Source organism: Thunnus maccoyii, chromosome 19 (assembly GCF_910596095.1).
Source record: "Thunnus maccoyii chromosome 19, fThuMac1.1, whole genome shotgun sequence".
Classification (NCBI taxonomy): Eukaryota; Metazoa; Chordata; class Actinopteri; order Scombriformes; family Scombridae; genus Thunnus; species Thunnus maccoyii.
Window position 1 is genome coordinate 13,088,120 of NC_056551.1, and position 23,717 is coordinate 13,111,836.

The 23,717-nt window shown below is 38.9% G+C and overlaps 2 protein-coding genes across 3 annotated transcripts in view; one reads left to right on the top strand and one right to left on the bottom strand.

The window, feature by feature from the left end:
* The window catches only part of plgrkt (plasminogen receptor, C-terminal lysine transmembrane protein), a 65,487-nt gene that overhangs the window by 587 nt on the left and 41,183 nt on the right, over positions 1-23,717 (bottom strand). The window lies entirely within an intron of this gene.
* jak2a (Janus kinase 2a) overlaps positions 8,320-23,717 on the top strand; it is a 37,602-nt gene continuing 22,204 nt past the window's right edge. The window contains exon 1 of one of the 2 annotated variants that reach the window (XM_042394277.1): positions 8,320-8,774. The gene's annotated coding sequence lies outside the window, so the exon portion shown is untranslated. The remainder of the gene's footprint in view (positions 8,775-23,717) is intronic. The other variant, XM_042394276.1, reaches the window with a different exon arrangement.

Below are 23,717 nucleotides of genomic sequence, written 5' to 3' on the forward strand. Positions count from 1 at the left end.
GATCATATTGGGCTCTTAGATTGTTCCTTTTTTCTGTACCTTCAGTTCAGATTTGAGTTGGTATGTTTGCTCTAAAGATTTGTGCTTTGTCTGTAATGGTGCTTCACAATTGCCACGGTCTTGGAACATATGAAACCGCATGATTGAATTGTTTTATCCCCATTCAAGTTAGCCAGAGGGCTAAACCAGAAGTAGCCGGCGAAAGTCACTAGTGCACTTGCTCTATGGGCCCTAAAGATGCGGAAGCAATACAGAGGAAGTTGAACTTTTTTGGCTTCATGCGCCACAAAGTAACTTTCATAGGAATGAACCGGACCCCGTCTCTGACGCTGTATCAGGTTCTCTTTATACATCCATGTTTTATGCGCATAACTACAGTCATTGTGTATTGGGCTCTGAGTGCTTCTAAAACGCAGGTGACCTACGCTCAACAATGTACCTGAAAGTTTCCTGTGTAGTCACTCACTGCTGATCTGCTAAATGTGCTGCTAATGCTATGCTTTCTGTCTAGACATGGGGTAAGAGTGTCCATTCATGATTAAAAGTTCTGTTTTCACTGTCTACTTTTCTCTTTTTAGAGCACATTTCTCTGACTCGTGTCATGCCTCATCTCTGCTCTCTCCCTGACATGCTGGAGTCAGTTGGAAGAGCCCTGAAGCTCCGCCCTGCCCCTGCACAGAGTGGAGCGGCTGATTGAGTGCTGGTTTATTCAAATTTTATTAATATTAAACGTATGGCGTGTCCAAATTGCACCGAATTCGACACGGTACTCCATTTGTTCCCCAGCCATACACCCGCTAAGTGTTAAGTCAATCCAATGAATCGTTCAAAAGATACGCAAAGGACATACACACAGACATACAAACACACAGACAGAGATTCCTTCCTTTAGTAGATAGAAGTCTGGCGGCTACATTTTGGGCACCATGCAGTCATGTTTTGGCCAAGGCATGTTAACACTGCATTACAATAATCTAGCTGAGAAGTGATAAAAGCATGAATCACTCTTTAAAGATCATTAAAATAAATAAAAGATCTAATTCTAGGGATATTTCTCAAGTGGAGAAAACACGACTGAGATAGCCTTTTAATATGGGTCTTGAGAGTGAGGTTCTAATCTCAAATAAAGCCATGGGTTTTAACAGTGGGTACCACATGCTAAGCCAAAGAGCCAAGAGCAGATAGAACTTGACCATAAGTGTGCTCAGGGCCTATAATCAGGATTTCCATTTTGGAGGAGTTAAGCTGAAGAAAATTTTTTGCCATCCAATTCTTAACCACAGCTAGGCAATTATGCAGGGAAGACAACTTAGTTGATGGTTTGCAGGACAAGTATAAAGAGTATTATCAGTGTAGCAATGAAATGAAATATCATGCTGTTTGATAACGTGGCCCATAGGGATTAAATAAAGAGAAAAAAAATTGGTCCTAAAATGGAGCCCTGTGGCACCTCATACATAGACAATGCTTGAGAGAAGGTGAAGCCATCAACAGACTCAACGAATTTGCTGTTGGAAAAATATAAGGAGAACCACTGGAGGGCAGTCACAGAGATACCAACCCATGTTCTCAACCTTTCAATAATAATGCTTTGATCCACCGTGTCAAATGCAGCGCTAAGTTCAAGCAGAACCAGTACTGAGCATTCACCTGCATCAGCCTTCATCAAGATATCACTGTTAACTATTGCAAGGGCCGTCTCTGTGCTGTGTTGCTATCGGAAACCTGATTGGAATTTCTCAAAAATAGTGTTATTGATCAAGACCTCAAACTATTGATTTGAGACAATTTTCTTGAGGATTAGAAAGTGGTTTATAGTTGCCATGGTCAGAGAGATCAGAACCAGGTTTCCTGAGAAGTGGCTGGACACTAGCGGTCTTAACTGAGTTTATGACTGAAAGCAGGCATGGGGCTTAAGTATCTAGCATTCTTGGATGTGTGTGTATCATCAGTCTTATCTATGAAAAAGGTTAAAAAATCTTTCACAATCTGCATTTGAAGTAATAGAGACATCAGTAGAACTAGGGTTGACTAATCAATCAATGTTCTTAAATAAGAAACTAGGCTTGTGCTGGTTGGAGGTGTTGAGCTCTGAAAAATATTTTGCTCTTGCATCTTTAATTTCACTGTGATAAGATTGTAATAAAAAATTCATATGCTCATAGTGTACTGAGAGCTTATTCCACTGTCTTTCAGTCTTCCTACACTCCCTTTTCATGCCACGGATTCTTTTAGTAAACCCAGGCGATACAGTAGATAAAAATTGTATTTGGATTAACGTTTTAGAGGAGCAACGTTATCCAAAACAGTTATGCACATATCATTGAAACAGTTAACTACGTGTTTAGTGTTCAAAAGCAAACCTAAGGATTTACCAGACCCCACAAATGATGAGGAAAATCTTGAAGCACTTGTGTCACTAAAGATCCGTGAGCTAATTTCCCCCTTATGAGTATTCCTGTTCATATAAAACACAGAGTTAAAAACAAGACATAGATGATCAGAGAAAAAAATGTCACTTAAAACCAAAGATGATGAATCCAGACCCACAGCAAAAACTATGTCCAATGTATGGCCACATTTATGAGTATGGCCTGACACATGTTGAGTGAAATTAAAAGACTCCATAATGTTTAAAAATTCAGTAGCAAAGCCATCAGAAATATCATCAACATGGATGTTAAAGTCACAAGCAATTTAAACGTTGTCATGACAGACAACAGAGGATAAAAACTTTGACTGTTCAGGTAAGAAAAGGGTATTGCTGGATTTTGGGGATGATAGATAACAACAAAGAGGACAGGGTCTATGCAATGAGTTTTTAGGACAAGGGCCTTAAAAGCTGGAGAGATTGTCAGAAGGTAACAGACCACCTTTTAAAGATTTTTTAAATACAACACCTAGCCCACTACCCTGACCACAAGCCCTGGGGGAGCTGATAAAATCATAATCTGGGGGTATAATTCTACAAACAAACTGTGCTCATCTGGTTTGGACCAGGTCTCAGTAAAAAAAACATGAAATCAAGTTTTTCAGATAGAATAATAAAAAAAGTCTTATTAGAAAGGGATTGTACATTTAAAAGCGCTAACTTAACATTAGAAGTAGTAGTCACGGCAGTTTTGGCAACAGAGAGATAGGGCAAAGGTTCCTCTTAGTTAGGTGGGTCTTTCTAAGAGCAGTTGAACATTTATTTGTTGTTAAAACTGGGATATTCAGGATATTGACCTATTTCTGATCTCCCAAGAAACTGTTAGAAATGTGACACGGAGTCTAATACTTCCAATAGTTATCTCAGATCATAGTTCCATTAAGATTGACTTTAATTTGCACCACTGCGATCTAAACAGTGGAAGGTTAATAACTCTCTATTTGAAGATCCAGAGATTAAAAGGCAAATAAGTTAATACATTCATAAATTTATGGACATGAACAAAAATTCTATTCCTGACATTTCACTGATACAGGAAGCTGACAAATGTTGTTGAAGGAAATGAATCAAGATGAGTTGCCTGAAGAATAAAAGTCAGCGCCAAGAAGAATATCAGCAGAAATCAAGCTGTTACTGTCAAATGAATGAAATATAAACTGAACTAAGAAAAACTAAAAATGAAATATGATGGTATTATAAGAAACATAGTTGAATATAAACTAAAAAGAGCAAAATGACATTATTATGAATGTGAGGAGAAGGATTAAATAAGTAAAACCTTTACTGACTTTTATGAAAATCTCTACAAGTCTGACAGTGATGATGAGTCTGATTCAATGCAGGGATTCTTAAATAATATTAATTCTCCCTTCTTATCAGAGGAAGAAAAAATGCATTCAAGCAGCCGATAACTATATTTGAGCTTACACTCGAGGGTGTGCTTTACTGTTATTGTTGGCACGACATTAATGCGGTCAGAAATGAGGCGCTTGCGCCGAGTTCCGCAAGCATCACTGAAGTGCCAACAATGAGGTAAAGCACACCCTCGAGTGTAATATTGCGATTATACAACATTTACCAACAAAATAAAAGATAAAAACAAAATGTGTTCATATTGTGAGGCAGTTCTTTTTGCTTGTGTTATCTCCGTTTCCATGGAAATAAATGGGGTATGACTAATGCCTGGAAAACAATCACTAATGTCAGTAGAATCCTATTTAATGAAACCTAGTTTACTACTCCAGCAAGTAGGCCCACCCTTAGTAACGAACCAGCAACAGAGATGATTTCTAGTCCCTGCTGACTCAGCCAGCCAACTTCAGCTAATGTTTTCTGGAGAATGCGCCATTTCCCAAACTGAAAAAATACCTCACATATAAACACAAAACAGCTTTGCTCGCCCAATCTTGTTGTTACTAAGGATATCCGCTGAAAAAAATAATTTTTCCATGGACAGATTTAGCTACTTTGTCCACAAACTTCACAGACATTTTTAAGCTAGTAGCACCGTAGCACCAGCACAGCTGATGGAGGATGTTGGAGTGGAAGCTGAGTTATACTCTCAACTGAAGGGAAAATGGGAAAAAGTTTTGCTGTGTATGGGGGTGCCAGATAACGATAAAGAGTGAAGAAGGATTCAGGTTTTGTGTGTTTGTGACTGTGTGCGTGTTTAACTTGTCCCACAGTCTCAGAGTTCAATCCACTCTGCAAAGGGTCTGTTTTGTTTTCCCCACAACCCCTAATCAGTTCAGTTCAATCCAGTTTCACAAACATAAAAGAAAGACAACTCAAAACTCCACTCCGGGTTTTCACCGCAGATCCCCCCCACAAAACAAAAAAAACAAAACAAAAGACACTAGCAAAGCAACACAGTACATAAAATAAAGCCAACAGAAATGTAAGCTAGGTCGGACCACTGTGTTTAACTGTATATCTTCAAACGTTACAGTTGTGGCTGAAAATGACAACAGAAAAAAACAAGTTTGCCAAGTTCACATATCTCTGCAATTCAAATTAACCACCAGTCATCTACCCAGAAATGACTCTTCTAGTTAGCGCAACGTCACAGTCTGTAGTTCTAATGAATGAGTAATATTTTTAGCGATGAGGCTTTTTTCATTTGAGCACGGCTAGGTGTGCTGTCATGCTGATTTTTAGCGCGTTCTAAATGTCTAGTTGACCAATCAGATTGCTTGGTCGGAACTACGTGTTGTATAATTAATAAATAAAGCCACTAAGTCATTTTCTAAAAATAAATCTCCAGGGCCTGATGATTATAAGACAGAGTTCTACCAAGAGTTTAGCGAAGATCTATCCCCTCTACTTTTGCAGGCTTGTCCAGCATCATTATACAACACGTAGTTCCGACCAAGCAATCTGATTGGTCAACTAGACATGTAGAACGTGTCAAATCGGCACGACAGCACACCATCATCACTAAAAATATTACTCCACCTGAGGCTTATGGAACGAGGCGCTTCCACATCACTGAAGTGCCAACAATAAGGTAAAGCACAACCTCTCATGTAATATTACTTAGTTTGACAATGGAAGTTTTCCACCTGTGTTTAATTATGCCCACAGTACTTTAATTCATAAAAAAGATAAAGACCCTTTAATCTGTAAAAACTATTTTCCAATATCATCAGCAAATTTAGGAGAATTTACAATAGAAGAAAAATGTAAGATATAAAATATATTCTAGTGAGAAGAGTAGCTACAGATTACATTTTTAAATATTACATATCATAAAGAAGTGAATGGGATAAATGTGCAGGATATTGATCATTATTTATAATGGTAGTGATGACACTGAGTTACTGAACAAAGTACATAAAATAAAAACAAGAGGAGGGCCGTGACCATCCTGGAGCAGACTGTTTTGCAGGTTTTACAGTCCAGGCATCCAGATTTATGAAAGATAAGTCATGTGAGAAAGTTAATTCACTGCCAGTCACACCACCTCCATAATCGCATCACTCCATAATCACACGACCGTCTTTGCAGACGGCTGCCACTCTCAAAGCAAGATTGGTATTCAATTCTCAGGATTGAGTTTTAATTTTCAGGGAGAAATCTGATCCATTTTTTTCTGGGGAAAAACTCAGAGGAAGGCTAATCTTCTTTCTTGCTGATTATATTATCACTGCACTGTTGCTCAAGGGTTTTGGACATTAAAGCAGAAAAAAGATTCCACCAGCTGTTAGTTTTAGTCCATTTTGCAAACAGGGTGAAAAAGTGAAAAGGTTACAAAGTTATTTATTTATTCTTGTGTAGCAAAAGATTTCACTGCATTGAATCTTCCTTTTACATTGAAATTATGACATCATGTGTCTTCTAGTTCTCCAACAAACCCAGACTTAGCACTCTCAAACAGGTCTTACATGAAAATAGAGATGATGTTTTTGACCGACACATGAAGGTCTTTTAACACAACGTGATGACTAATGTGTCAGCAGACTTTTACTGCGTCTTGCCAAGTAAATCTTAAGCTTTGGCTGAAGCCCAGGTGTGTTCTCATTAAATTCTTTCAGAGCAGCGAAACTGTAACACACTGTTTAAAACATAATGTCATTTTATAAGATCCAATAAAGCTATCAAGGCAAAACCTGTGAACCAGAGTGAATTTCTGGCTTACTTTGGCTATAAACATGCTTCATCTGGACAGCAACGTACCATTTGATATTACAGCTTACTGCTTTACTTCTCTTCTCTTTTACACAAATCAATCACAGTGCAGGGCTGGAAACAGAATAAAAGCTAAAATGATGCATTGATTTTTAGAATTATCATATAAAGTGAGCTTTTGTCTTTAAATTAAAATGAACCACCATTTGATACCTGACAACTGATATTGTGTTCATTAATTTAGTGATCAATATTGCAATAATTTAGCTTTAAGTGACTATACCTCAATAGAAGTGAGCCATGAAGATAACCCCCTGCCAAAGGCCTCTGTAGCGTCTTCTGTTTTAAATTGAAACTAAAATCAATTAAGACTTTATTTCTGTTCTAGCCATCTCTGTTTCTGGTACTTGTGGGCTGAAGTGCAGTTCACTTTCTACATGCCACTTTGAGGAAAAAACAACAGATATCAGTAATTTAATTTAATGTCTTCCAGGTATGATACTCAGTTTATACATAATAATGAAAAAAAACTTAGCAATACAGGGCTGAGATATTGGGCAAAACAAACCTAAATAATAGCAATTGCAAGAACTGGTTGTGCAGTGGCTTGTAACTTCAACTTCTGTATTACAAATACATATTGTGAAGATATATGGAGCTAATGAGAGACTACTTTTTACATGGAAAAGATTGAGAGAAGTTGTGAGAAATCTAAGTTTAGCTTTACCTTACCTGTCAAAACAATTGGCAAATGCTACATGTACGGGTTTTTCAAAGTTTGTCAGGATGTCAAAGGATTATTCATGATGTAAAGTACCTGTCAGTCATAAATAATGTGGCTTTATCACGTATTGTGGTAAGTGCAATGGTGGGAGAAGTATTCAGATCCTTTACTGAAAGTCCCCCTTTACTCAAATATGTGTTTTTCTTCTTGTTTTCACATTCATCTGCTGAAAGTGAAAAGTTTCTCTGTGCTCATTGAAAAACTGATTTTAAGGGGCGTGCCCGTGGGAAGGATTTGTGACATCACAACTAGTTTTGAAGCCAAGTTTGTGGTCCAATATTCAACAACTGTGATGTGGAAACTTGAAGCCTCCAGTGCACATGCACTGAGAAGGTTGTTGCTGGTTGAGGTGGAGCTCATTTGAACCTTTTGATAGCTCTACTCTGGGTTAGTTTAATCTACAAGCAATGCTTCAAATTTTATAAACTCATCACATACAGCATATTGTAGCTACAGTATGTAAAATCTTACCTGTAAAGTAACTGTGACTGTCAATTAGATCTAGTGAAGCAAAAATTAACAATATTTCTCTATAAAATGCAGTGGAGTAGTATATAATAACACAAAATGTAAGTACCCAAGTAAAATAGAAGTAATTGAGTACAGTACTTGAGTAAATGTACTCAGTTACATTCCACCACTTGTATGTGTGTTCTGGGATTTGGCTTTTTTCATGGGACTCCAGTATAGAAGAATAATGTACTGGACATACATTCCTATCTAATCAATGCTGAGCACCACACGGAAGAGGTATTAACCCGTCTAAGTGGGATAGATGCACGATAGAAGCGGGTTATTCCCCCCGCCCCCCCGCCCCTACTCTGCTTCTGATTGGCTCTGGCCCTGATACTCTTACCCTAACCCAATCATCTCACTCCTCGTGCCTAAATCTAACCAATCTAAACAACGAAGGCAACGAGTACTAGCCAATCAGAGGAAGAGTAGGGCGGGTCTTCGCGGAATACGGGTAGGGGTAAAAAAAAATAAGGCGGGCAGAACACAGTCCTTTGGTCTGGAGACCTGCTCCGCCCTCATCATCATCATCATCCTCATCGTACAGCGCAGGCTACTATCATCGACTCACAAGAGGAGACAAGTCAGGGTGATAGTACAGTTTCCCCCTAAACCGGGGCATTATGTCGAACTAAGAATAATGTGATCGATGAAACCTGCTCGATATGACGCGTACAATGATAGTAGTTTTGAAGAAGATGTGAAGACCGACGGAATGGCATCTGGTGGCGCAAATAACGAAGCAACAGTACTTTTGTTGACGGTAAACGTAAGCCGTTAGGTCTGAGGCTTATTAGCTATAGCGCTAAATATTCAACCAGTATCGGACTAACTTGCAGAGACCGACCGACAGACTGTCACCTGTGTTGGTTTTGGAGAAGTCAAGCAGCAACAGCTCTTCAGAAGACAACAGGTAGAGTTAAGTGATGTGTGTGTTTGTGTGTGTGTGTGTGTGTGTGTGTGTGTGTGGTGTGTCGTAGGCTACGTTTGGGGACACATTTCAGACTTGGGAACAGTTAATTGGGTACAGCTTGTCCAATTCGGGGCAAAAGACGTGTCCCCAATTGGGAAAAAGCTAATTTATGGGTCAGTGGGTATGGTCAGTGTTAGATTCATATCCCCTCCTAGAGTTGTTATTGAGCTGCAAACATCTGATAATTTACGCGAAATTGTACTGAAGAATGATGGATTACCTTCATTAAGCGCATACATATTTAACAAAGTAATATTGTTTGACTCCAATGAGCCATTGATAAAAAATCCTGATGACTCTTGTGATATGTTGTTAACTTTGAAATTTAATTTCTTGTGAAATATTACAGCAATGCCAGATCTCTTTGAAGATTGTCCAGCACCTATAACCTTCTAACCTACTCTCTTTTTAAATGTTGCAAATTTTCTGTCTTTAAATGTGTTAGTTTTAGGTTAAGTCTCCAGGAAATGAATGTAAGTCTATGTAATGTCCCCAAAAATGACCATGATCTGATGTGTGTGTGTGTGTGGGTGTGGGAGCGGTCATTGTTCCTGCAAACCAACTTTACTACAGTTAAAATTAGCAAGCAGAGTGAAATCAGCTGTTCTGTGCTGAACTGAAACTCAAGACAATAGCAAAACAATAACAAATGACCTACTTTTATGTGGTCAACAATTCAATAAATATGAAAGTATGAATTTAATGTAGAAATTGAGATTCAGAAGTCGATTTTATCCCTTCATTGAGATGTGAAATATTGATTTGCATCATTGACAGGTGTGATATTTAAAGGATAGGTGCACAGTTTTTCAAGTCTATGTTAAAACAACAGTCAGGTGTCCATATGCACATTGAAACAGGTTTGTCTTGCTGTAATCATTCCTCCAGTTCATACTGATCATTAAGAGATCCCTACCTAATCTGCTTACAATTTAAGTGATGAGGGACAAAATCCATATTCCTTGTTTTGAGCAAAAATGTATAAAACTTTATCTGAAGATAATATGAAGCTTTAGCTGTCAGAATTAGACAAATAAAGTGGATATCTTCCACAGTTAGTCTTTTTAGTATGAAATTCCCTCTTTGGGTCTCGACACACAGTGAGCACCTGACTATTATTTTAGGACAGATTTGAAAAAATGTGAACCTATCTTTCAACTGTAAGTTTATCTACACTCAGTTCGTCAATTTATTTGGGACACCTATTTGAAACTGATGTAACATCATTCTATTGCAACAGCTACAGTGTTTCCCCTATGATTGTACAGGCCTGGCAGGCCGCAAGGCCAACAAGAACCCCGCCAGGCCATAAAATGTTTTCTGAATGCCAGAAATAACACCAAATATCCATTAATTCGGAAATCAATAGTGTTTAGGAGCCTCTGTAGAGCACTGTTGTGAAACGTGAGTCAACCTCTGTGTCATTGCCTGGGAAACTCCTGGTACTGTAGCTCCTTTTAGCGTAAGATTTGTGCGTAGTGAGTGAGTGGTTAAGCGAAAGAGCGAGCGGCAGAAAAATGAAGTGAATGCGAGCGAAGGAAAAGGTTAGCAGAAAGTTGTCAGCCTGGCAGTAAATGTACAGCACAGCCTAGGGGAAACACTCAGCTATGCAATAAGTCTGACCTTCATGGGGGTTTTGATGTTCGGTTTAGGTTGAACAGGTTTTGATTAGAGCCATACTGATGTTGGATTTTTGAGGGTGATGTCAATATTTGAGAGTGTCAAGTATCTGCTAATAATACTGTCAGCCTATATTTATTTCTTTAACACAAACGGATAACATAAGCAATCATTTGTGAGAAAGGTACCTTAAATTTGACCTAGATAAATATTAGGTGAGGCATTTTACAGTTGAAAAATCAAGTTGTCAGTACTCTCTGGAGGTCAGACTAGGTAACAGAGACAGTGTTTCACAGTTATCTTGAGCGTATCTTTGGCATTTTTGTATCTCAGTTACTTATCGACATATCAATTCTTATACAGAAGTATCTGTGATAAGCTAATATAACCTGCTAATAGATCAGCCTGGCACTAAATCCTGCTTTCATCAGGGTTATAATGTTCAGTTTTTGTTTGAAGTGTTTTAGAGAGGCGTTGATTCAACTAAATGATCATTTTGGAGGCTGTAGTTTGTGGTTGTTGAACTGTTTTTCAATTTCCCTTTTGTATAAATGAAGTAGACTAAATTCGAGAAACACTTCTCAGTACAATGCATTATAATTAAACAGCACCACAGACTTTTGTGATGCTGTTTAATTGTTGAATCAACACCTGAATTGATGAGTTTGGAAGCACACGGTTATAGTCTGAGCTTTTTAATGAGATGCAGAAAAGGTGATTCCCTCATCCTTGACTCAACACTCTTCACTAAAACAGTTTCAACAAAAGCTGAACTTTATGAATGTAGGACTTATTGCAGTGTTGTTGTATTACACTGTGTTATCTAGGCGTATAGTTTGTTGATGGGGCTGCCACTTGATTTATGTGACTGCTGATCCTGTAGATAATTTTATAAGGCAAGTCAGTTAATTCTCTTCAGAGCATTCAGTTCATTTTCCAGTTCGAGCTAAATGATGTGCATTCTGTTTTCTGGTTTTTAGAGGGAAAAACTGGTTGTTTGCAATGTTTTAGTCATCCCCAACCAATAGTACTAATATGGTTTCTTAAATTGACTGTATACCATGTTAGGGGGAACTGCTAGGCTTAGGGAGTTAAGGCAGTACTCGGCTTTTATCTCAACAAGGCTATACTTAGTAGCATATCTATTTTTGGATTAGACATATTGTAAATATTTTTCAGTTATGTAAATGTTTTTTTATCTGGTTTCAAAAGGCAAGTACATATGATCTTGACTTTTGAAAATGTGATGTTTTGAGCAGTATGTAGGCAGTGTTGATTCATTAGGCTACCCATCAAAGCATTTCCAACCAATTTAGCATTTTTAATTAGTTCTTTACTGGAAGGTCACAATCAGTGACACAGACATGTCGACAGTTATGGGGAAAGTACATTATTCTTGCATCAGGGATCATATGTAACATTTCGCAAAGTTGATTCAGGTCAGACACAAAGAACTGCACTGTCAGCAGCTGTAATGGAATAAAATGAGGTGCTTGGTTTAAAATGGAACAAGCAGAAACAAGTTACAGATACTCATTTTTCCCATGTCACATGTTTGCCAAAATAACATTCACTACAATCTTAGGACTGTTAAATCATAGAGAGACTTGCAGCTATTGTAGATCTGAAAATATCCCACACTGCTGTGTGGTTTAGGGTAAAATGAAGTGTGAATTAGCCCTGTGTTTTCCCACAGCCTTGATTCATTTATTTTTTGAAGCATGCTGCTCTAGGTAAGGTTGGGTACCATGCACATTTGAAGTAATACCAGTACCGGTACCTGGAATTTGGTACCAGTGCCCAACAGCACCTTTTTACGGTACTTTACTCTCTGTAATAATAAAATGTAATTTCAGTTGTAAAAAATAAGTCCAAACTTCTTAATTTCAACATTGTTATTTATTTAAAAAAAATTGATGTGTAAGGTAAAATAAACAATGATAAATTAATAATAAACAAGGTAAAATAAGTTGTAATTATGTTCTTTCTAACAGATGGGCTGAACAAAGAGCTCCAAATATTTCCAGATCGTGTTGTGTCAACTTGTTTTTACTGAAGAATAGCACTGCCAACCAAGCTCCGCTAAGGAAGCAATAAACACATTCATTCTTCACAATAAAAGCCTTCCATCAGTTTGTCAGTGGAAAGCTTTTAATATGAAGCAGCAGCAGCAGGAAATGTTTTCATCAGCAGTAACAACATGGCTCCAATACAGCTGAAAGCAATCAGGAAACAGTAAAATAAGGCTGATATCTGAAAGTATAAACAGGAACACAGAAGAGAAATTTAAGGTGCTCACGTCTCGGTAAACTAGTAGGGATTTTTAAAAATGCTCATGAGGAATCTTATTAATATTCATTTGAATTCACAACACAACCTGCTCTCAAGGTACGGAAATTTGGCACTGATTGATCTTATGTGAATAGGTACTCGGTAGTACTGACATAATTCAGTCGGTACCCCTAAAAGTACCAAGCTCTAGCTTCAGACAATTTTACTGACTTCATCATGGGTGACTGAGAGTAAGTGTTATCTCCCATTGCAGTCATCCATGGCTTTGAAACAGTGGGAGGTATTTTAGAAGAGAACCAAAAGTATTTTCCATAATGCAAATTTTTATAGCTTTTAAACACAGCACCTCTGTCCTTCAAACAAAGCAAGAGCTGGTGCTGTGCAAACACGCACAAACATTCACACACACACACACACACACACACACACTTTGCAGCAGGGAAAGGAAAAAAACCCTTCCTGTGTGTTCCCCATCACACTTTAATCACATTTATCTCTGGTCTGTCCAATAGATCCTGTTGATAAAGTAATGTAAAAATTATTTTTTTTAAGAGGGGCACGATATGGATCAATGCAATGCTAAATTGTGTGCCTGCAGCACATTTGCGCTCAAAAAGCCCCAAATATACAGCACTGTGCAGAAGTTTTAGGCACTGAAAGTAAAGTGAGGATGCTTTCAAAAATAATGCCATGAATAGTATTAATCAATTGTACAACAGTTAATTCTGACCAAGTAATTTGATTGGACAAGAGGCATTCCTTCAGTGCCGATACAGAGCACAACAGCGCTGGGACTTTTAACTATACATGTATCACTCCGCTTTACAGGTGTTCTAAGAACCGTTAATTACATTAAAGGTATTTATCTAGCTTAGATTGTAACAAACTTTGCACTGAAAAGATGAACATATTTACACATTTGACTTAAATTATGAATGGATGTCAGAGGAGGACGCAGGGAAGGAAAGAAGCCTGGATACTTTAGTGCAAACCTCCAGGTGTGCTCATATGACATCAGCTGACCTAGACAAGTTACAGAAGAGCAAAAATGAAGCTAACACTGTAGGACAAACAACATGGGCTTTGACCTGCTTTCAGACTTCACTAAGTCTCAAAAATATCATCTCAAAAAACATCGACATTCAGTCTGTTAAGAGGACCGAGCTGAAGGTTCCAGTTCAGTTGCACTTTTGATGCAGGGGCAAAGAGGGGAATTGGGATCTCAAACCTGATTCATTTATCCTAAAACGTGACGAGAGTGGAGCAAAATATTTCACCATGACATTCAATGAAGAAACAAAAAATCATAAAGACCCACTGAAGCGATATAGAGAAAATTGGCAAGGCACTATGTTTGGTGAACAAGGAAATCCCCTCTTAGCAATTCCTGAGCAAAATTCCTGGTGCAAAAGCCCTCTGTCTGCAGCCCAGAAAAGTAACAGCTGTGACAGACAGCTTCTAGTATACTGTCGTTTCCAGGATGTGCAAAAAGGCAGAGACACATATGTCTCACATCAACTGCAGCCTGAGAGCCACTGCAATACAGAAACCGTCTGTAGTTTGGGTATACTGGGTACAGGTGAGATACCTTTATTGGAAGCAGGCTTATATTAGAGAGAGGCCTTTATCTCTAATTCTCTCTGTTTGCTAAGTATATTTGCTGATATTTTGGTATGAAGCCTTGTTTTCTGATCTGCTTCTGCTTGCTCTGTTAAATTTTTGTCACAGCATTACCAGTAATTACGGTAATGACTTACTCCTATATGAGGAACAATAATTTTAGTTCCGCCTAGAATGTTTTGGCAGTGCACCACTTAGCTGTAGTGTGCAGATAGCATGCTCATGGATGTTTGCTTGTATTAAAATATGCGCCGTTATCTTCTAAAGTGGTGGAAATGTAGCCTACATTAGAGGGCTCTGCAGGTACTCATAGAACTGGAGTTGCATTCGGGTAACTACCGTTTAACTGGCATGAACATTATATAAAGGCACCGGGAGTTTGTCCACCCTTGTTTTCCCCCAACCTGTATTTGTGGCCGGCCTTTATTTGTTCGGAAATATGGTATTGTCACTGTGGGTCCCATTTATGAGAAGTTTCTCTGACAAGGCTGCCTGTAATGCCTGCTACTCACACTTAATTTTTTTTCTTGCTGTCTTCATGAAAGGTGGTTTCATGAAGAGGAACCTTTAAGAAAGAGGATATTCTCTCTCCAATTAAAAAAAACAAAGAAAGAAAGAGGATATTGTTTTTACATTGGTTCAGAATAGATCAACATGCAGATCTGGCTACTGGCTACCTTTCTGCTGTAGGAAGTCATGGCAAAAGAAAGAGTCATTTACAAGAGTATTGTATTGATTTCAAATCATTATTGCAGAAAGTATGTACACTGTATGCATATGTTTGGTAGACACTTTTGGAGAGGTATAAACACCATGAAAGAACTAGAGCATTGCATCAGTATAAGGGAAGTGGGTGAGCAGTGATGCAAAGGACAATATGAACTTTAGACACAACTCTTTTATTGTACTGTTTGCTTAGTAACTACAGATTACATCCCACGGTCAGCTTTTCCAGCCCACATCTGTCCCTCTTTCTGTTTGATTTTCCTTTTATCCCAAAAGATAAAGGGGGGGATTTTCGTAAGTAACCTCTTGAGAGACAAGACAGATGTGAAAGTGTGCTTCATTAGATCAGTATGTGATTACTGGTTAAAACATAACTAGGTATGACAGACTAAAAGCATCGGATTGGTTAATGCTAGTTTTAAAAGCATGTACTCGAGATTATTAAAACAAAAACCTCTCCAGACTGTCGTTTGTGGAGTGGAGTGAAATAATGTAAACAACAGCATCTGCAATCTGAAGCCCCCATTCAGTGTATCATCGATGACTCGGCAGTATTACTCAAGCCACCACAAATAAACAAGTCCTGCTTGGCACATTGCAGAGTAGGGCTGTAGTTGTAAAGGAATTTCCCCTGCGGTGATTTAGGGTGGCTCAACAGTGTGGTATGCAGTCATATGTGGTATTAGATTTTTTTTTGTGTGTGTGTATGTGTGAAAATCAAGATATGTTAGTCTGATTATATGTCGGCCAAATGGAGCAGCATTACCTGATGAGCACAGAAAACACTTTAAATCATGTTGTGGCAGGAAACAGCCTACAGCCGAGTCCCCTTAAACCTTGGATTTATGAAATGGACTCTGACTGGACGCCCCCTTAGATTGTATGACTGGTGGATGCAGGTTAAATGACAGCCTGCTTGTCCGCACAGTTAAAACAGAGTGTTTAAACATAACAGAGACAAAATCAGGGGGGTTGTCATATGTGGGGGCATATGAAAAAACTCAAGACAGAGACTCATCAGACATTTCTCCGTTCTCTGTTAAAGAGCGCCTGAGATTGACACTAAAATGATAATTGCTGGTCCACCTTAAAAGTCAGTCCATCTTAAGTGAGCCTGATCAAGTTAACGCGTTGTTGCTGGAGCATTTATTAACTGACACACAGCCTGTACTCTACATTTACTGCCAGATTGACAACTTACTGCTAAACTCTTCCTCTGCTCCGCTCGCGTTCACGCCATGTTTCCGCAGCTCACCCGCTGTGCTCGCGCAACTACACATGCACATTTATGCACATTTACACACACATACACACACAGGCGCTGCCTTATTCCTTAACAGAGCTACGCTACTCTTGTACCTTTCACGTAGATGTCCTTTGAAGAACGGAGAGAGGGAGGATGTGGAAAAAATCCACAATAACGTAGGGTGTTGATATTAATGATCGCCTGAAATTTTAGCAGCGGCGCTCATAATTTTGAAATATAGGGGAAACACTGAAAATATTCATACAGATGTGTTTTTAACTACTGAGCATCAGCACTGACTCCTGGTCAGCACACCCCTAGCTAGCCCTGTTGTGTTATAAGAGCTGGGTGCCAGGTTAGCTTGTTTGCCTGTATGCTAGCAGCGGGAGGCTTGTGCGAGGCTCTGTGGAGCCCCATGAGCGACAACTCAGTGCACGAAATGCTGCATGCAGCAGGTGGGATCCTCCACAGCCACTGAACCAGGGGAGCTGCCGGAGATGGACCCGACCAAGAGAGCTGCCGAATATTCAGTACACACGCATTGAAGTGTAAACAAGAATGGCCTAGCCTCATGAAAAAAAGAAAAAACGTGAACATAACACGGTTGTGGCAGTTGCTTGCCATCCACTGCGGTTGGCTTGTCTATAGTGTGGTATAGCAATATTGTGGTTATCGCGACAGCCTTATTGCAGAGTCAACTATACAACCCCTTCATCTCAAAGCAACAACAGGTGCTTAGCGCAAGTATGTTACATACCGAAGTATGTTCCTGTAGAAATTGCCGGAACGGAAACGGAAACCAGAAGACTTGCAATCCCAAACTAAAGCTAGCTAAACTCAACGTGTTTCAGTAAGGTTAAAGCTAGCACTTTAGCTAGCCAGCAAGTAGTAATCAATAGCTTAAATTCTAATGGTATGTTTCAACATGTAGGCACTCAGAAGGACAGACACCCACCGACAATGGAGATGACTGAGGAAAGGATACAGGAAATGCAGTGAGCCAGGTTCAAGACACAGACAATGTAGGGGCTCAGGCACAGGACACAGACAACGCAGTGGAGCAGGCACACGACCCAGACAACGCAGTGGAGCAGGCCCAGGACACAGACAACGCAAAGGAGCAGGCCCAGGACACAGACAACGCAAAGGAGCAGGCCCAGGACACAGACAATGTAGGGACTCAGACACAGGACACAGACAAGGCAGTGGAACAGGCACAGGATACAGACAATGAGATGAAGGGTGAGAGTGAGATCCAGCAAAGAGGAAGGAAAAGAAAGAGAGACCCTGGAAACTGGAAGAAAAATGTACGAAAAAGGCTGCGTAACACAGGGCAAAGTTATGTGAATTCTAAAAACATTTATGTCCCAGCTTGAAAGGTCAGGAGACTATGCTTCCTGTCGTTACAAAGTTAATCATAGTTTCCCTCAGTCAGAGAAAGAAAGAATTTGTGACCAGTTCTGGGCAATGGGAGATATGGCAAGACAGAAGGATGCCATCATCAACCACACAGTGACAAAAATGAAAAGTCAAAGCGGCAGAACACCACTGAGTACCAAGAGAAATTTGCAAGGTCTGCAGGCATTGATCAGTCAAGTAATCTTGGAATGTCCCCCACAAACCTGCAGGGAAAGCATTCACCTGGAAACAAAATAATCCCAGAACAAAAATCGGAGAGATCACATTAAGTCTTTCCCCACGGTTCAATCACACTACTGCAGGAAAGACACAACAAGGCAGTACCTTGAAGAAAATCTGAATGTAACAAAGATGTACGATCTCTATGTGCAGAAATGCAACAAGAAATGGAAAGTGAATCCTGAGAAACTCAGTTTCTACAGGCATATATTCAACACAGAATTCAACTTTCACCAACCCACAAAAGATGCATGCATGTTCTGGGAGTGCTACAATACCAGTGAACACAAGAACAGTCCTCATACAAAACAGTTTCTTTTGATCTTGAGCAAGTGCTGACCACTCCATGGAGTAATGTGAGCAGTCTGTATTACTCAGGGAAGTTTAGCACCTACAACCTGACAATCTATGAGTAAGGCAGCAAAGAGGTAAACTGCTACATGTGGCATGAAGGTGAAGGGGGCCATGGCTCCTCTTTCAGACACTGAGCATGTGGTGCTGTACTCAGAACAGGAATGCTGATTTTAGTGCCATGTATTTCCACTCAGTAAAAAACATACCAACAGTAAAAAACAATTTCCATTATTGACCACAAATTCATGGAGTCTGGATGCAGCCAGAAAGAATGTGCGTGTGCACAGAGCAGAGGGGTACTACACTCTCGTAAGGATGGCGAGGAAGAGCATGCCATTCAAGGTGATTGAGCTTAGTCACTGTGATTTTCCGTATTTCAAGTCCTTTTCACAATACATGGTCCAAAATAAATCAAAGAGAGAGAAACAGTACATTGGCAGAAAATCAAATGGCTGTGCAACATGAAAGAGGACACAAATGGTATTCAGTTCAGTTATGAACTGTGTGACCAAGCATTTTGAATGCTTGAAGTTAGAAAACAGGAGACCAGATGTTCTCATGGATTGAAGCCCTTTCTGAATCCTTTCCAAAAAGTTTCATTCTCTCTATGAAATACATTGTTTTTGCCATATTATTATATCCCCAATATTCAGTAGCCTACTTGATATTCCCAATACTCTATAGCCTACTTTCAGTTGGTATTATGGATAAATGTTATTAATTTGTTATTAATCTTTAATTGTTAGTAATTAAATGTCATATATCATTCAGTTAATGATATTTGCTATCATATTTTTTATTATTACAAATGTATCTGTAATTTTTTTTCAGTCACCCATCTTGCCAAATGGTTAAGTGGCTGGGATTACTATTTTAGCCAAATTAATAACATTCAAACAAACTAATTTGATGTAAGGATTTTTTTCATGTGATACTTTATTTTATCACAATGGATTGTTTCTTTTAAAGTCATTAATGTAATGCTTTGTTGATATTGTCACCAGATGTCACCTTATTTTACAGTCAAAATAGAATGAAACATTGGTGCCAAAAGGGCACATGTGACTTTTTTCAAATTTAAAAATGTAAAAAAAAAAAAAAGTTTTTGAATAAATGATGAAATATTGTTCATTAAGCATACTGTCATCCATGTGTATATCATTTTTTTCTCTTAAAGATTGAAATCAATACACAAAGTCAGATCAAACTATGGTAATTTTTTTGTTTTGGTCCTCCTGTAAAGTTGGCGAAATGTCACTTATGCCCCTTTTTTTGTTTTGGTCCTCCTGTAAAGTTGGCGAAATGTCACTTACGCCCCTTTGGATCTAAGCCCTCAATATATAATGAACAGCAGCTTTTCAACATTTTCAAGAATTTTTTCTCTTCACGAGAAAGTCATGCAGTATGTTGTGCCTTCAGTGTAGTGACAGTGAGACAGTGACATTTAGCTGTGAAATAATCATCTGCCTTTCATCCATGGAAATCATTAGTCCTTGGCTGCATATTTGTGGTGCTGTGTTCACATTTCACACATGCCATTCAGAACCTGATGGACAACAGTAGTATTTTTTACTGCTTTGCAAAGTTGGTCTTCTTCTTCCAAAGATGTTAGGTGACTGATGGCACTGAGATGATAATCACCACACCCTATTTAGCATGTATATAAAAATTACTCACCCAATGATGCCCTTTTTGATCAGTGTTTTTCAGGCTTCTAGAGAGCTCCACCTAAGTTGACTGGTGTTGGCCTGTGTGAAGCTACATTGATGCAATGATTATGTCATCGGACATAATTCAGTTTTATTGTTTTACATAATTGAATAAGTGCTTGCACATTTTTGCCACTTTATTAACCAGCTGTCTATCAGCCCCTCCTAGTCATTTTAGGAACCATGGCAGAGTAGTTTTGGATCCATCATCAGCTTTGCACATCTGGACACTGGAAATGTTCTCCAGTGCTCTTTGCAAAACTGCTCAAGTTCAGTGAACCATGAACAGATTAGCTCCACAGCACAATGATGTCAGGCTTCATATTTGGCATGATGTGTTTCTGGTGATGTGTCCGGTTGGCTAACACCAAACATACTATTTAGAATTATGGTCCAAAAAGTCAGTATTGGCTTTATCAGACCACAAAACCTTCCATCACTCTTCAAAAATGGCCATTACAATCATGTATTTCCTAGTTCTTTTGCCTGACCAACACTCTAAAACCCAAAGGGTACATATCATAGGAGGGCAAGAAAACCAGGAAATATTCGCATTTAAGAAGATGGAACAAGGGAATATTTTTCATTTATGCCTAAGAAATTACTTAAAATTAACTTTCTGTCAATCGACTAATCATTTTAGGTTTAGTATAGTGTGTACATTGTTGTAATTTTAATACCCTGACCACTTTGTCCATGCTATTTGCCTTGGCTTTGCGGTAAGGTATGGATAATGCTATTCCCTGACTTACAGTAGGAGAAGAAAGCAAATATTGAGCCAGATATCAAAATGAATTAGATATGTTTGTCAAGGCCCATCAATTGTTTTAGACCTTACCATGTATGTATGCATGGGACATCTGAATTTGTGGGCTCATTTATATTCTTCCGACTGACATTTTGTCAAGGTTGTTGCACAGCAGCCAACAATGCAGTGTTATCTGATTTTGCAGGCCACTGCACTTTTCTAAATATCTTAACATGGACCTCTACAACATAGCCAGTTATTGTAGATTTCAATTTCTCCAAAATTATTTCTCCAAGTATTTTAATTGGCCAACAGTGCAACTTTATCAAAACTTTAAAAGGAAGCCCAACAGTGCAAAATGTCCAGAGTGCTGATTGAAGAAGTGGCATTTGTGGTCAGTAGTGAAGCAGAGCAGGCATAAAAGGCAAAAAATGTGGCTGAGCTGATAGCACTGACCTAAACCAGCACCAAGGCCCCGATAAGACAGAAGGAACTGGTCTAACTCTCTGCCTGTCTGCTACATGATAAACGTTTTGGGTGTGTAAACACACTGACAAAATGGTGAGAGAGCAATGTCATCTTAAACATGTGCTGAGCTTCCTCTTGCCACATATCAAACTATGTAGTATCACAAACTCCTGCTTCTATGTCTTTATTTTTACTTTTACCTTGTGCCAGGTTCTGTGCTGTGTCCTGCATGGGATTAGCTACTCTCTCAAATATTAAACAAATGCTACATTTACAACATTTGCATAAAATGTGCCTGCCAACTTTAAGCTATTTGATGCAAAGCCCTTGTTTTACCTTTTTTGACTAGCTCGGGGTCAGCCAGAGGGTAAAGAAGCTCACAACAACAAACAAAGAGAGCATGAAGGCAACAACTGTAGATGTGAGCTAAGCATTCCTGTGTTATCAGATAAAGTTTCCAGTCAGTGTGGGAGATGACCATTATTGTCAAGCGCTTTCATATCAACTATATAATACAGTAGCTGATTTCACTTCCTCTATGTGTATGATTATAATGTGTGGCAGGAATAAAAACCTTAATAAACACAGTTGTAGCAACATTAACATATTATCTCTGTATTTGGGGGGTTGCTTCAGCTGAAAGTGTACATCTGCCAAAAACCAATAAATACCATTAACTTTTACATGCATATCTTAAAATACATACCAGGACAGATGTTGGAACTCTCAGCGCACTCTCAGATTTGACTTACTGATTTTAGTGGTTGTTGTAATTGCCTTGGCTTTTGTGTCTCTGCTTCAAATGTCAACCTCCCTTTTTTTTGAGCGATCATGAAATGTATTGCCAGAAATAGAGAAACTGTTTCACTATTACACTCCATGATGCAATTTAAATGGGAACTGTAACTGGGTCTAACATTGGACTCCAGGCACTTTGATACTGAATCCTAGAAGAAAACTCTGGTGGTCAACAGTTAACATACAACTGCAAAACAATGTTCAGTTGTTGCAAAAAATGGCACAAACCCCATCCAATGAAAACTGAAGGTGCACTATTGGAATAATCTGTTGAATCCCAAACCTTTCATGGCACAGTTGGAGTCATCCTTCAGCCCAGTTATAGACATGGCCGAAATTATTGGTAGCCTTCCACCTTTTTTTTTTTTTTTTAAAAAAAAGCTACATTTTCTCTGTACTAAGTTGAAACTGACAGAAGTATATGGTATCCATCATTCTTTATTTCACATTGAATATAAATGAAACTTTGCTTGTGATTTACAACATAACATTATTTAATACAATAAAATAAATGAAAATGGCATGGCCAAAAATATTGGTACCCTTAATACTTTGTAGCACAGCCTTTGGAGGCAATAACTCCAGTCAAGCGCTTTCTGTAACTCTGAATAAGGTTTATATACTTCTCCACTCTTCTTGAGTAAACTGCTCCAGTTCTCTCAGGTTTGATGGCTTGCCGTCTCCCAACTTCAAGTTTCAGCTCTTTCCAAAGATGTTCAATGGGATTCAGATCAGGACTCATAGCAGGCCACTTCAGAATGGTCCAACGTTTTCTTCTCATCCACTTTTGGGTGCTTTTTGATGTATGTTTGGGGTCATTATCCTGCTGGAATACTCATGACCTGCAACTAAGACACAGCTTTCTGACACTGGGATGTATGTTTCACTCCAAAATGCCTTGATAGTCCTCTGATTTCATTGTGCCCTGCTGAGATTCAAGGCACCCAATGCCTGAGGCAGCAAAACAACCCCAAAACATCACTAAGCCTCCTCCATGTTTCAGGCATGCTGCTCAGGCATGGTAAACATCTGCTCTTCTGTAAACATAGGGTTGGTGTGATTTACCAAAAAGCTCTGATTTTGTTTCATCTGTCCAAAGCACATTCTCCCAGAAGGACTGTGGCTTGTCAACATGTATTTTGGCAAAGTCCAGTCTGCCTTTTTTGTGTCCCTCTTAGAAGTGGGGTCTTCCTGGGTCTTCTACCATGGAGCCCATTTTCATTCAGACAGCGACGGATGGTGCGACTTGAAACTATTGTACCATGAACTTGAGGATCAGCTTGCATCTGCACTGAAATTTTCCTTGGTTCTTTCTCAACCATTCGAGCAATCCTTCTGTTCAATCTCGGCCCAATTTTCTTCTTGCAACCACATCCAGAGATGTTGGCTACAGTTCCATGAGCCTTAAACTTCTTAATAATGTTGGCAACAGTGGTCACAGGAATGTGAAGCTCTTTGTAGATGGTTTTGTAACCTTTATGTTCACCATGCTTGGCTATTACCTTTTTTCTAATGAGTGAGTTATTTTCTCCTTTTAAACTGGCTGCATGAGTGATTATAAGATTGAAAACACCTGTGTTACTAATTAAAACACAATAGTCTGCTTAAAGTAGCACTACTAATCGATTATTTTTTACAACTTCCAAAGGGTACCAATAATTTTGTCCAG